Source organism: Panthera tigris, chromosome B1, assembly GCF_018350195.1.
Source record: "Panthera tigris isolate Pti1 chromosome B1, P.tigris_Pti1_mat1.1, whole genome shotgun sequence".
Lineage (NCBI taxonomy): Eukaryota > Metazoa > Chordata > Mammalia > Carnivora > Felidae > Panthera > Panthera tigris.
In genome coordinates, this window is record NC_056663.1 from 91,865,965 (window position 1) to 91,880,006 (window position 14,042).

The 14,042-nt window shown below is 39.1% G+C and overlaps 1 long non-coding RNA gene across 1 annotated transcript; it reads left to right on the top strand.

Annotated features, from left to right (window-relative positions):
* Window positions 1–495: 495 nt before the first annotated feature.
* On the top strand, window positions 496–11,698 carry LOC122237674. The gene is made up of 5 exons (XR_006216272.1): window positions 496–582; window positions 1,805–1,896; window positions 2,326–2,403; window positions 7,021–7,105; window positions 11,617–11,698. It is a non-coding gene; the product is annotated as an uncharacterized LOC122237674 (long non-coding RNA).
* The last annotated feature ends 2,344 nt before the right edge of the window (window positions 11,699–14,042 follow it).

The window sequence follows — 14,042 nt, forward strand, 5'->3', positions numbered from 1 at the left end:
CAAGAGAATTTTTTGCCGGAAAAACATAGAACGGCTCTGCAGCATAAAACTTTCATTCTCTTCATTTCTCCGGATGGATGTTCTTCTTGGCATTTTCTCCTCTTTCGTTTTATTTGTATTTTTTGGCTCTCATAGTTTTGTCTTTCTCTGTCCTCATCTCCAGCATCATTTGCCTCTCTAGAAGTGTGATGAGCGGCTTCTTTCCTGCTGTTTTCTTCCCAAGCCTCTTTCCCTCTAACCTGTCTCTCTTCCTTCCAGTCTTTCCCTCCTCCTGCTTCAGTCCTACAGACTGTGATCTCGGCTGGCAGTTTCTGAGCTCCGAGCGCTCCGCTTTTCTGTTTTTGCGCAGCGCCCTCATTCTGCCAACCAATCGCTGAAGAGCACCACCCACCGAGCCACCGCTAACTGGCAGATCTGGCTGTCAATCATGAGCGTCACTCGGCAGCCGGGAGGGGCGGGATGGAACCCGCGTTCGGGCGGGCTGCCGGGGTGAGTGTGAGTGTGAGAGTGAGAACAGCCCGGCAGGTCCCGAGGCGCTGGCTGGGGACTCTGCCGCGGAAAGTTCCCAGTCCCCAGCCGCAGGTAATGGAGAGGGAATAGAGAGGTTCCCCTGTTTGCATCAGCAAATGCGAAAACATAATAGCAACAGCAGCGGTATCCTCTCCCAGGAGCGGGGTTTCCAATGACGCTAACATTCTTTTTCCTTTAAGGTGTTTTCCTTTACTACCGATCGTGGAAATAAATCACCGAGAAGGGGAAAAGTTGCAGAGGGGCCGCTAACTGACAGGGGTTACCTAACGAAGGGGCTCTGGCCGAGACTGCCTGTACGATTTTAAAAAAGGGATATAACATGGGTTGTGTCAAACTAAGCGGGAGGGTCTATCGGGGCTGGATGCAGAGGAGTGAGGCAGTTGGGGCGTGGGGCGGAGGTGGGTCCTGAAAAGCCGAGGAATTCACGCCGGGAGATGTGGGCTGGCAGCTACTATAGATGTGCAGACGCGTTAGACGTGCCTCTGCCCTTCTTCAGTGTATATCCGTAACATTCTTACCAAACAGATTATTTCCCCTGGGGACCTAGTTAGGGCTACGAGCGCTTTGATCAATGACTGAGGAATTCCATTTGAGCACTACCTGCAAGCACGCCAGCCTAACGCCCGACTCGCTGGCAACCGAGCGCCGCTGGGCGCTGTAAGGCGCCTCGGATATCCCTGCGCCTCGCCCTGCCAAGTGCTTCGCTGCGGCGGCGCGCACGGGCTATTTTCTGCTTTTTGTGACATTTGGAGATCCCCTTCCCCGCCCCCATTATAGACGCGGGCAGCGATTCTTGCCCAGTTTGGGGCAAGACCGCTAGGTGAAAACGGCCGGGCTGCTGAGAACAGGCGCAGGGGTGGGGGTGGGTAGGCGGGCAGGGGCTGAGCACATGCGGCGCCCGAGTCTGTGCCTCTGCGGTTATCAGCGAAGGCGCTCGCACACTGACGGCGCTCGCATCCATCCTCCCCCAGCCCGGAGCACAGGTCTGTGAAAGCCCCAGCGGAGTCCCGAACCCCCCACCCGGATCTCGAAGGATGCGCTTGACGAACTCTGAGGGCCCACTGCCGTGGCGCGGGGGCAAAGCAGAGCATCCATGCATCCACTTCTTGTGAAGTTAAAATACAGCGCGAACTCTTGTTAGAGAGTGGAATGAATGTCCATTCTCCGAGAAAAAGATTTTTTAAAGCATGTTTTTATACTAATTAATGGGCTGTACGGGGGTTGTTTATTCACTAAAGCTGCCCCAGTTTAGTCTTCTTATGCCACAACATAGGACGGTCCCTCGCGGCTTCCTGGTAATGAATGACCCGAGGGTAACACCAACACAACCTTCGAGAAAAGGCGGACCATTTCCCCAAGCCCGAGGTACGTTTTCATCTCTTCGTGATAGGGAATTAAGGAGAGCAAGTGTCCACGGGCGTGATTGCAGACGGAGGCATGCCTCTGTGAGTCCCGAGAGTGCGTGTCTACTGCCCTGCACCCCCCCCATCCGCCACCACCCCCCCTCCGCCCCGGGCTCTTTCATGGAGATGGGTCGTGCCTTTGAGCGGTTGGAAGGAAAGGATGCCAGCAAAAATGGCTAATCCTTTTTCAGCTGCAGTAAATTGACTACTGGCCATAGCCAAGAGAAAACCGCTGCAGTTAAAATGATTTTAGCATCACGTCTACTGCTGAGAATGGAATGGCAGTTTATAAAAACGGCCTGTGGATCAATGAAAAGGAGATTATAGTATATCTGAATATTAATAACGGCATTGCATCTGTACTTTCCACCCTTCCCCCCTTTTTCTTTAGATCTGCAGGACTGAAATGAAATATTTTGAGCTCTTCTAGCTGACTCATCAGAATCCTGGAGCATTTTTTAAAATGACGGTAATTTTCTAATGTTTTCATTTATACATATGGAAACACTTGTGTGTGTGCGCGCGTGTGCACGCGTGTTTGCGTGTGAGAGACATGTGGCTGAATGACAATGCAGATCTGAAACTGTTTGGGGAAGAGGGTTTGTGTTTTCAAAATGTAGATGAAGTTTGGGCGGACTTGAGGCGTTCTCTGCGAGCCAAAGAGCTTCCAGAGGTGGAGATGAGAACGTGGAGAGATGGCCAGATTTGCCTGTAAATAATCACTACATCCACTGTAACACTTGAGCTGCTTTTTTTTTTTTTTCTTTCTTTCTTTTTTTTTTTTTTTTTTTTTGGAGCTGTTGTGTTTGAGCCGGGAACTCTCTCGCAAACGTGGGTTACAGGCGTCTCCTAGCGGCGAAAGCAGCATAGGGCAAGCCAGAGAATTTTGCTTTGGAGCTCCCATTCCGCAGGGTTCGCCTGTTGGGGGCTCTGCAGGATTTCTTGGGTCACAGAGGCCTGTGTCCGCGCAGGCGACGCCGGCCCGGGCCCTCTAGAGGTCTCGCCTCTCGAATTTCTAGTCTCTAAGGCTCCCCTGGACTCTCAGGGTGACAGCGGGGTCTTCTGCTAGGGGGAACAGACCCGAGCCCGGCCTTGCCTTCCCTCTAGGTAGCTCCAGCCAAAGACAACTGCTAGAGCATTTTGTTCCGAACAAGATTCAGATACTGGCATTAATAGCCTTTTCCGCTTCTTTATCCTGGAACCATTAAACAGCCCCACCCCGTCACCCACAAAACAACAGCCTTTTAAAAATGCCTCTTAATTCCTTTTTCTTTTACGTGCCCTTCGGTGGATCCCAGAATTTAGTGAAGCCATGAGTAAGTAAATAAGAGCCTCGGTGGTGGGGTTCACGACCTCTTTGAAGTGCGGAACATCGTGTAATAAACCGCGTCCCCTCTATCCCCCTTCCCCCATTACTGGACCAGGAAGGGAGCAGTGATACCTATGGAGCACCTCCCTACCCCTACCTCCAACACCTTCTCCAGGGGAGCCAACCGTCTGGGCTAAAACAAATTGCATCCTAAATCAGAGTGGAAAAGCAGTAATTATTATTTCGAGAGGTGTATCAAAATCAATTTTCATAAAGTCCTGGTTGGTGTATGAGAGTGATAATGCACATTCGTGTGTTTCATTGGCCTCTAAGTGCAGCAGAAATTGGGGGGTGCAAAGGATCCCACAAATGCTTTTTATATACATAGTTAGAAACTTTGAAACTAGGTAACAGGGTTGCTTTCTTTCTCACCCTTTTGTGGAAAAAGCGGGAGGGAAACAAGTTTGTTAACCAGCGGTTGGATAAATGAGTGTTTGCAGTGATTTAACTTGACTTGAAAGCAATTTGTTTCTAAATCCTCTTATTATTGCAGTGTGCCCAGAGCTTTGAGAGAAGATTTTTTTTTTAAAGAAATGAAAGAAAAAAAATTTAAATTGTCAATAAGAAGTCTTTCAGACACCAGACCTGGCCAGGATTGAGGTAGATGGTTCCTGGCATTTGCCATTCGCAGCAAGGAGAGTGCAGAGAGCAATCACAAAGGACCTGGACTGCGTTGCATCTCTTATGGCTATGAAATAGGTTTATTTGTGGTAGTGCAACCTAACTTTAGAGGTGGAAAGTTTTGGAGCCAATGCCAGGGACACTGATATTTTTGTTCATCTAGTTATAGAGACAATGTTGACTAAGTTTCTAGAAAAGATTGATAGCATATTGTAAGCATTTAGGTAACTCCTTAGTTACTGTGTTGTAATGCTCTCAACTCAACAGAGAACAAACTAATACATATTTTGAGGACTGGGAATACTAGATATTCCATTAAAGCATTACTTGATATTCAAAGTAGAAATGTTCTTCTCCATTTTGTTTAACCTCGTTAATATTGGTACGGCTTCACATTTCAGTGTCTTTTCAGTTATCAGTCAGGGCCAGCATTTTGTTAAACTCTAAACAGTGAATTAAAAGCACTGATGAGCTGAAGCAGCCCTCTAATGCAAAATGACAAATTGCACTTAAGCAGCACATGAAGAAGAAAATGATTTATGGATTTTTACAATGGTCTGAGCAAATGAAAGCAACATGAATTATACATCCTAATGCTCACGATATCATTTTCTAATAATACTGTTTCAGTTCAGATGCTACACTCTCATCCTTTCTATAAGAGATATTGATCAATAAGAGGTCCAGGAATATTTTTAAATTAGGCAGTGGTGTCCGATATGGGTTCCAGATATATATTTTTTCCCTGAGTATGGGTGGTGAACATTGAACATACTAACATTCTGGTCAGTTCCTTCACATACTGTATCACTGAGTGATAAATAGTCTTTGGGAAACTAATGTTTTGTTCCACACCTTCTTTCGGAATGCAAATAAATAGATCTAATTTAGAATGACAATCCTTATTATGTCATGACCTCTTTCTCTGAAAATCAAAGTGTGTAATCTCATTTTACCTTTTTCTGTCATTGCTTTGGATATTGAAAAATCTGATTTCTCAAAAATGTCTCTTATCTTCTTCATCTTTGTTTCATCCTATTTTTCCAGAACATTGTTTACTTCCTTAGTGTGTTAAAGACACACCTGAATTAGTAAAAAGGTCATATGCCTTAGTTTTATTTTGGCCTTAGTAGACAGAATAGTTCTTTTGGCCATCTTAAATTACAGGAAAAAAAAATCAATCAGATAAAATTTTATGTGATGCTTGTTTTTTGAATCTGGAAAAAAAAATCTAGTTACCTCTATGTTATGATGGGTGACTGCTCCCAGCACTTTTATTTAACCATTTGTGTCTTATGTAAGTATTTTAGCGTGTGGGTAGAATTTTAAGAGAAGATAGTATCTTTGCTGTATTACACATTTAACCTCAGGAAACTTCTAATTACCCAGAGGCCTCTGCAGTCACATTATTAGGACTAATCTTAATTGTCCAGGTAGAAAAAGAAGAAGAAAAAAATGAATCACAGCTTCTGCTTTTGATAGCATTCATATCACTCTTACTGAAAGTTTACTGAAATCAATGATATTATTAGGATTGTGAGTAAGAACTACAAGACATCACATTTAAAAAGCAAGCTGTTTTGCTAACATGAATGCTATGTGGGTTTTACTGATGGGGTCCAGAGGTAGAAATGAAGGTTTGAACATTTAGATCGGTTCAGAACAATTTCAAAAATTAATTGCAAGCCCTGATTAAGTTTGTCTGAGTAAGAAAAAAGGTATCTAGAATTCTGTGTTTTTTCTTCACCAGTGTGTTTGCTTCTTATCTGACAGTGATACAGTCAGCATAATGCTAGTGTTTATTTGGCAAGTATAAATTGTTTTCTTAAGGGGAAGCCCCTTGAGTTTATAAATACAGAATGAGATTATCCAAATTTTGATAATCCACAAGCATCCACATTGATAATCCACACACCACAGCATTATTTTCTGAAGAGTTTGAAAATGTTATTGGAGACAGTCACCATGCAAAGAATATCAAACATAACTTGAGAATTATGTTAGTAATTAGTAATTGGAATTATAATAGTAAACAGAACAAATAGATACTTCATTAAAAAAATTATCTATCTCAGTTTGACTGGCTAGTTAGTGTAATTTTTTGTGTTAGAAACTTGATTTTCATGATGCCTCATTTAAATGGGCCTGGGAACACTATACTGTAATATTCTTTATTTTATTACAGTTTTGATTTTTTTTAAGTGAAACTGGATAATTAACTTTAAAGAGCCAATGTATTCCAAGCATTCTTACATAAGTTAGCATAACCTCCCATATCTAAAGGTATTATCATTTCAATATCATAGGTAAAGATAATAAGGATGTTCAGAATTTAAGTAACTCACCAAATCAATACAAAACTCAAATCCAGACCTCTTGATGCTAATGTTGAAGCTCATTTTTCTACAACACGATATTTCTCTAGTTCGAGTTAGATTTACTTAAAAAGTAAAAAAAAAAAAAAAAAAAAAAAAGAACTAATTTAGAACTGGGGTTCATTCAGATTTTGTACTGACAAGAATACAGCTTTCATCATAGTCAAATGCTAGTACTTCATTGAGTTGAGCCATGAAAATGTATTTAAGGAGGTGTTTTGTGTGTGTGCATGTGCGGCGGGGGCACAGGGCATTGTCAGGAAACCGAAACTTGAATATGTTGTTTTTTTTTTTTTTTTACTAGAGTGAATAGACTATAAGCAGCCATCTCTTTCTCATGCAGACCAGCCTGAAATGGAAATTGTAGGTTTTAATGATTGAAAATGGAAATTGATAGAACACACGTGCCCAAGAGAAATGCATCTCCACTTCTTCCAGTCCTGAAAGATAGGATGTTGATCAGCGGTCCCAAAAGCATTGCCTTGATTTCTCAGAGTTTGTTAAAAGCTAGGGAAAAAAAAAAAAAAAAAAGTGTAATCACTCTATACAGTGCACATATCTGTGTATCTGTGTTTACTTTGTATATATTTCTGGTCTTTAAAAGGGAAATTCTGTTTCAACTATCATTTGATACTAACTTCTTCAATGTTGCTCAGAAAAGATTGTTTTAATTTGAAATTTCAAAGTTAAACAAATTTATTTGACCATCTTGTGCCAGCAGAAAATGGAAAGAAACAACTTTAAAGACTCTTAAATGCAGAAAGAAATAATCAAAGGAAGATGATTTGGAATCTTATATACCTACTGTAAGTAAAATATGTATTATTATTTTGATAATAAGTACTGACAGAGGAACAATATTGTGTTTCTTTTAGAAGAGTACTTGGTAATTCAGGGTATGTGTATTGGATGTGTACAGGGTAGGTTCTCTATGTGACTCATTTCTAAAGGCACCCAACTATGGCAGACAATGATACAGTAAATTATGAAGAACATAAACTTGAGAATTAAGCCAAATTGGGCTCAAATCCCTGCTTCTCAAAATATGTGAACTTGGGCACACTACTTAACTTCTTTGAAACTCTGTCAAAGTGTGTCAAACATGCTGAACATCTGTTAAAATATGATGATATATTGACCTTGTTGAGTCATTGTGAGGCTTACCTGAAATGTTATATGTAAAATTCTTGGCCTGTTGTAGACTCTCAGTCAGTGTTAAATATTTTGATAGCCAGATGTTTTGAATGAGGTATCCTGAAACAAGATAATTATGGAGAATAGTTGGCATTGATTTTCCTAGTGGTTTTATTTCCTTCATGAAACACAAACTAAAGAATTTACTTTGAGGTGCAAAAACAGTTTAACATTGTTCCTATTTTACGGAAATTACAATATAATTTTGAAGATTGGATGCAAATAATGAATGAAGAAGACTAAACTAACAAAATTTTAATTAGGCACCAAGACATAAAAATCAATAATGACCTTTATTTCATAATCATGTTTTATATTGAAACTTTTATTTACTTTTTTCCAGATAAGTTTACATTTTCTATAAGCTTTAATTTATATGGTAATACTAATATGTAGATAGATTTTTAAAATCATCTTGATAAGAACATGGCTCTTTCGTTGCAAAAATATTTTTCTTCTATATGTGTCACAATTTTAGGATTAAAGTACTCTTACTTGATAGATTCGCTAATCTTTCTTCCAGTTCCTTGATGTAAAGCCTTAATACCTACTACTCTATCCATGCCGTTGAGTACTAAAATTCTCAAAACTAAAAACAAATTAGTGACAATCAGTGACTGAAAATAGAATGAGTTTATTAGAATGACCAATTCTGAGTGTCAAGCCTCAATTGTATTTGACTTTCTCTTTAGCATTCTCCTCCTTGCAGTTTCTCTGCCTAGTTTTGCTGTTAGTATTCTCTTCAGTGGCTTTTATAAGTTTAGAAGCAAAAGCATGCACTGGTGCTTTTATGATAGGAGCACAGCCATAGGAATACTGAAATAATAGGAAAAAAAAATGTAGGGGGAGCCTGGGTGGCTCAGTCGGTTAAACATCTGGCTTGGGCTCAGGTCATGATCTCGCGGCTGGTGAGTTTGAGCCCCGCATTGAGCTATGTGTGCTGACAGGTCAGAGCCTGGAGCCTGCTTCAGATTCTGTGTCTCCCTCTCTCTCTCTGCCCCTCCCCTGCTCACGTTCTGTCTCTGTCTCTCTCTCAAAAATAAACATTAAAAAAATTAAAAAAGAAAAAAATGTAAATCATGGGTATATTTTTTTAAGGATTCACCCTCAATGTGATAAATAAAGAATATACATTAACAGGTCTGAACATTGAACAGTATGAAAATAAACCTGTTAAAACATATAATGACTATAAATGTTGAGTGCATGGAGAATAGAGAAAAGACTAGAATAACACCAATTAGTTAAGCAAAAATTTCTAGAAAAGGGCAGTTTTGTTACTGTTTTAAAGACAACAGTGATATGGGTTAGTAGAAAGACCTATCTGAAGTAAGTGAGAAGGACTTGCGCAGTGACGAAGTGAAGGCAGTGACAGCATAAAGCTTTTCTTACAGAGATTATCAAACAGCAAATTAATCTTTTCAATTACGGGGCAACATCCTGGCTTTGGACTCAGTTTATCCTGGCTTTGGACTCAATCTCATTGGAGATTGGCTTAAATCTCCAATGTCAGAAGGCCTTAATTTTATTTCATTAGATTTTCCCCTCCCCATCACCACGTGCAAGAACTTGACCAAATTTAAGGTCAGCAGAGAAGGGTGAGATCCTCATTCAGCATTCATACCTGAATAATGCTTTGAGTATGATTTGGGCCAATAGCCAACTTTAGCCTTCGAATTATGATAAAACCTAATATTATTGCTTGTTCATTAGCATATATATTTGAGGACCTTGGCCGCTGTTGCTAATCTAATGATGAAGTGCTGATTGCTGATTTTCGCCAACCATTTTTTAACCTTGCCTAGTCAGACTACCTAAGTATCAAATTTATCAAGAACATATTGTCATTCTGCTGAACAGGATAAGAGAGAGTACTGTTTAAGCCCAAGGAACCTAACAAACGTTCAGCTGAATGGTCACATTTTTTTTTAATTTTTTTTTAACGTTTATTTATTTTTGAGACAGAGAAAGACAGAGCATGAACGGGGGAGGGGCAGAGAGAGGGAGACACAGAATCAGAAGCAGGCTCCAGGCTCTGAGCCATCAGCCCAAAGCCCGATGCGGGGCTCGAACTCACGGACCGTGAGATGGTGACCTGAGCTGAAGTCGGACGCCCAACCGACTGAGCCACCCAGGCGCCCCTGAATGGTCACATTTTTTATGAAATTGTTGGCTCCATAACCAGTACTTAATAAAGATGTGCTGGCTAAACACATGAATGCTTGACCTTTTCACTTTCTGCTATTATTCATCTTAAAAGGTATTTCTAAGATACTTCACTCAATTCCACAATATATGTTTTTAATAATCTGTATTTGAAAAAGGTCTTTTCAAGTAGATTATTGCTAAGAAACCTAATACGGAAAGCCCATGGTACGAGTGTGTTAAAAACACTTTATCTCTTACTTTCCACTAATGAAATGCATGTCTTCTCTCTCCAATTGCTATCATTATGATTTTCTTTGTTGTCTAATGTTAATCTTATTTTCTATTTACTGCATTGACTGTATGAATATGAATAGAGTATGCAAAAAAGCCAATATTCTGGATTGTTTTATTTCTTTTATAAAGTCATGATGATAAGGTAAGAAGGAGTCTTCTGTGATTAGAATGTTAGATGTTAAGGGTAAACAGAGAGGGAGATGGGAGAACATTTGCTGCCTTAGGTAGAATCGGGAGATACTATAATTTAGAAGAGTATTTCAGGGTTAATTTAAAAAGAAATGTTGATTAACTTTGTGGACTCAAAGCAATATACTGAATTTCAAGCCAGAGGGGACACTGTCTTGCTCCTAGCTTCTCATTTCTTCAATCTCCTGAAATGGAATTATGTCACTTCAAAAAAAAAAAAAAAAAGGCTATTAGTTGCGCATATATATATATATATATATATGCATTTCCATATTCCCCAGCTTCTTCATTCCATATTTGACACTTATATTATGGTTTAGATATTATGGAGTTTGGATATAATTCTGTAATTAGGCTCACAACTATTTTGCACACGCAAGATTAAGAGTAATCCTGTGAGGTTTTTCACAGTCTAATAAAGTCAGGATTAGTTGACCAGAGTGAAAGGATTTAAGTATAAAGGTAAAGTACACACGGTAGGAAAAAAAAAAAAAAAGGTATAGTAGTTAAAACTATGTTTTTTGGTATAAGAAAATAAAAACATATCAGTGAAACAGGGCAGATGACACAACTTCAGGTGATGTAGAAGTTTGCGTGGTTTAAAATGGAGAAATTTCGTGTCTGTTGTGAAAAGAAAGGTTTAGTTTTTCATCTTTCGTGATATACAAAGATGAATTCCCACTGGATTTGAGCATTAATTAAAAAAAATATAAAACCATGGGCTAACTAGATCTATGATAGCATCTGTGGAAAAAAAAAAAGGAGGTAAATGGAGGAAAGTGCAAATACCAGAAATTTAGTTTATTCAGGAATAGCAGAAGAATTGCACAGGGAAGGCAAAAGGTAGGAACCTTTTGCAAAGTCTGAGCGCCTGGGGAGGCTGCATTTATCTGGGAGGAGCCCAAAGAATAGGGAGTCCAGCCAGAGTCCAAGCAGTGAGTTTATTGGCTTAAGAAGGGGGATAGATTCTTTGCAGATGTTCCTTGGCTGGAAGAGAAGTTTCGGTCTTCTGTAAATAGGGGATTTACGGGGGCAGCCTTCTAGTTCTTCAGTTGTGTGTCCCTTAGAGTGCATGGGTGAGATGCTCCGTTTCAGATGCTCTGTTTCAGAGGCTCCATTGGTGCTTTCGATTGGAATCCTTTCACATGTGGAACATTTACATCACTCCAGGTTCTTGTTACAGGGCTTACCATTGGGCTGTTCAGGTCCACTCCTGAAGGCAAGTAAGAGAATTTCCCAAACAAATATGTGAGAGACAGCAGAAATTTTGCTCTTCCCACGAAGTGAGGCACTCAAATGGTGAGCAGGAGCCCTCTCCTGAGACCTGCTCATTCACTCCTAGGAGCCCCTGTTCACTGAAACCACTGATGGTGGCAACAGATGGAGGTTCTGGAAGGGGAAATCAAGGTTGCAATTATATGGACCTCTCTTAATTGCAGTATGAGGTGTTTTTTTTTTTTAAGTTTGTTTGTTTGTTTGTTTATCTATTTAGAAAGAGAGCTAGCATGTGCACACCCAGAGAGAGGAGGGAGAGGCTCTGTCAGCGCAGAGCCCAACATGGGACCTCAACTCATGAACCCTGGGATCACGACCTGAGCAGAGATCAACAGTCTGCCTTTAACTGACTGAACCAAGTGCCCCTACATGGTGAGTTCCTTTTGACATTGATGTGGGAAGACAGGAATTAAGATTGTTACCCTTTCAATAATTTCCTCATTAACAGGATTTTAAAACTTCCCAATTTTTAGTGTTGACATCCCAGAAACTCTAAGAGGCTTGTTTCAGTTAGAGAGTCCTGAGATAATAACTCGTTTTTCACATTCCGAGTGGAGAGTATTTCTAACCTGCATAAAGAGCTTTGACAATGTCTTCTGATTGGAAAACTAAGTTACTAGTTGTTTTATGGTTCTTACTGAAATTCACATTAATATTTGTCTAAAAGGTTTTTGACTTTTCAGTTATTTATGTTTTAGTATAGCATTCCTTATTTGAGTAACTATTTTTCTAGAATTAAATGTATAAAATAATATTTATCTCTGAAAGGCAAAAAAATGAGTAAATATCAACCAAGAGCATGTGATTTATTTATCTTAAAAATCTATTGATCTTCGTCATAATTCTTTTTAATAACACACCCAAATTAATCTGGGATGAGAAAATTCATTTACAATTTTAAAATAAATGCCCATTTAAAAAGTTCCCTTCTTCCTCACCCTTAAAATTAGTAGTTTGGATTTAGCTGGTTTTCTCATAATTTATGTAACATTTTTATGTTTAAAATAAGGACATGCACGAGAGCATAAGATCTGATTCATAGATTGGAGAGTCTAACAAGAACAATTTATTTCTGTGCACTTAAATTTTACATATGAAGAATTTTAGATGTAAAGGCAGCAATGTTACTGACTTTATAGTTTTATTCCAACTTTAATAATTGTGGGTAAAATGGATTAAAAAGTAAAGGTCACAGCATTTAAGAATATCTTTTTAATATGGTGCTGTTCTCTTAAATTGCTGATGATCACAGAGTCCCTGCTGATTTATATTGTGTTCAGCAACATTTGCAAATTTTCTTTTTTTTTTTTTTTTATCTGAGAAGAATGTGTTATATTTCAGTGAATTATAGGTGGCAGTATACACAGCTAAATTCCATGTTTTATTGCAGGTAGATAGAAAATATCTCAGTTGGTTAGCAATTTCATATTTAAGCTCATTGCAATTTTAACTCCCATTCTAAACTCCCCCTTCCTCTTTGTTATTAATATAAGAACATCAAGTAAACTCTCACAAATAAGAGAATGCTCTTGGAAAGTATTTTAAATCTCAGGTTTATTCTGACAGATACAAAGTATTTTTTGTAATGTTATTAAATATACATTACAAAGAGTGTAATAGTCACTGACCAGTTGACTTAATATTAACATCAGAATTTTAAAGCTTAAAGCCTTCTTAGAATTACATATCAAGCCAGTGACAAGAGAATTTTTTATTCTGTCTCCACCTCTTCTGTTTTAAAAGTTACAAGCAAATGTGTTTTGACTGCTAAGTTGTAAAAATTCAATACTTTCTTGATTTACTATCTTGAGGTGTGATATCTATCTTTGAGAATAAGTACAAAATTGCTATTCTTTATGCCTCATATCCACTCCAAAAGCATTATATCCATGAGTATAATAAAATTATACATGATATAGAGAAAGAGAAAACTTTAAATTGATGATCAATAGCCAGAGTGTGTCGTCTCATGGAGAATAAGAACCTTAGGCAGTAAAGTGGTCTACTGACACCATGCCTTCCAGAACTTTTCACAAGTGAATCCAGAGGTTTTAGGAAGGTTACTGAGAGACACGTGGGGTTGGAAGATGGGGCAGAGAGAGTGGAGGTGAGAGCCAAAGAGGCAAGCAGGTCAAACTCTGGTGCCCTGCAATTTTCCTGTTGTTTTGTTTTACATATTGAACTTTGTAAACTAACCTCTTTCCCTTCTAAACTAAAATCATCTTATCTAATTCAAAATCCTCATGTTTAGAGCAGGTAATTGAGAATGGAGTAGATTCAGACACTTGCTAAGGGTCAAGTCAATAATTAGCAGTGTAGGGCTGACATTATGAATACTAACCACTGTACTGCTAACCAAGTAAGCGGTATTTACTTTGTATATGTGTTTTCTCCAGAGTCTTTTTTTTTTTTTTTTACGTTCATTTATTTATTTTGAGAGAGAGAGAGAGAGAAAGAGGGAGAGAGAATCCCAAGCAGGTCTGGATCCCAGGAATTGCAAGAACATGACCTGAGTCCACTGCTTAAGCGACTGAGCCACCCACACGCCCCTCCAGTGTGGCTTTTTATGTCTGTTTGCTGACTTGCTTTGTTTGTCACTTTCCCCACCATAACTTGTTTATTCATTTTAATGCAGCCAATTAC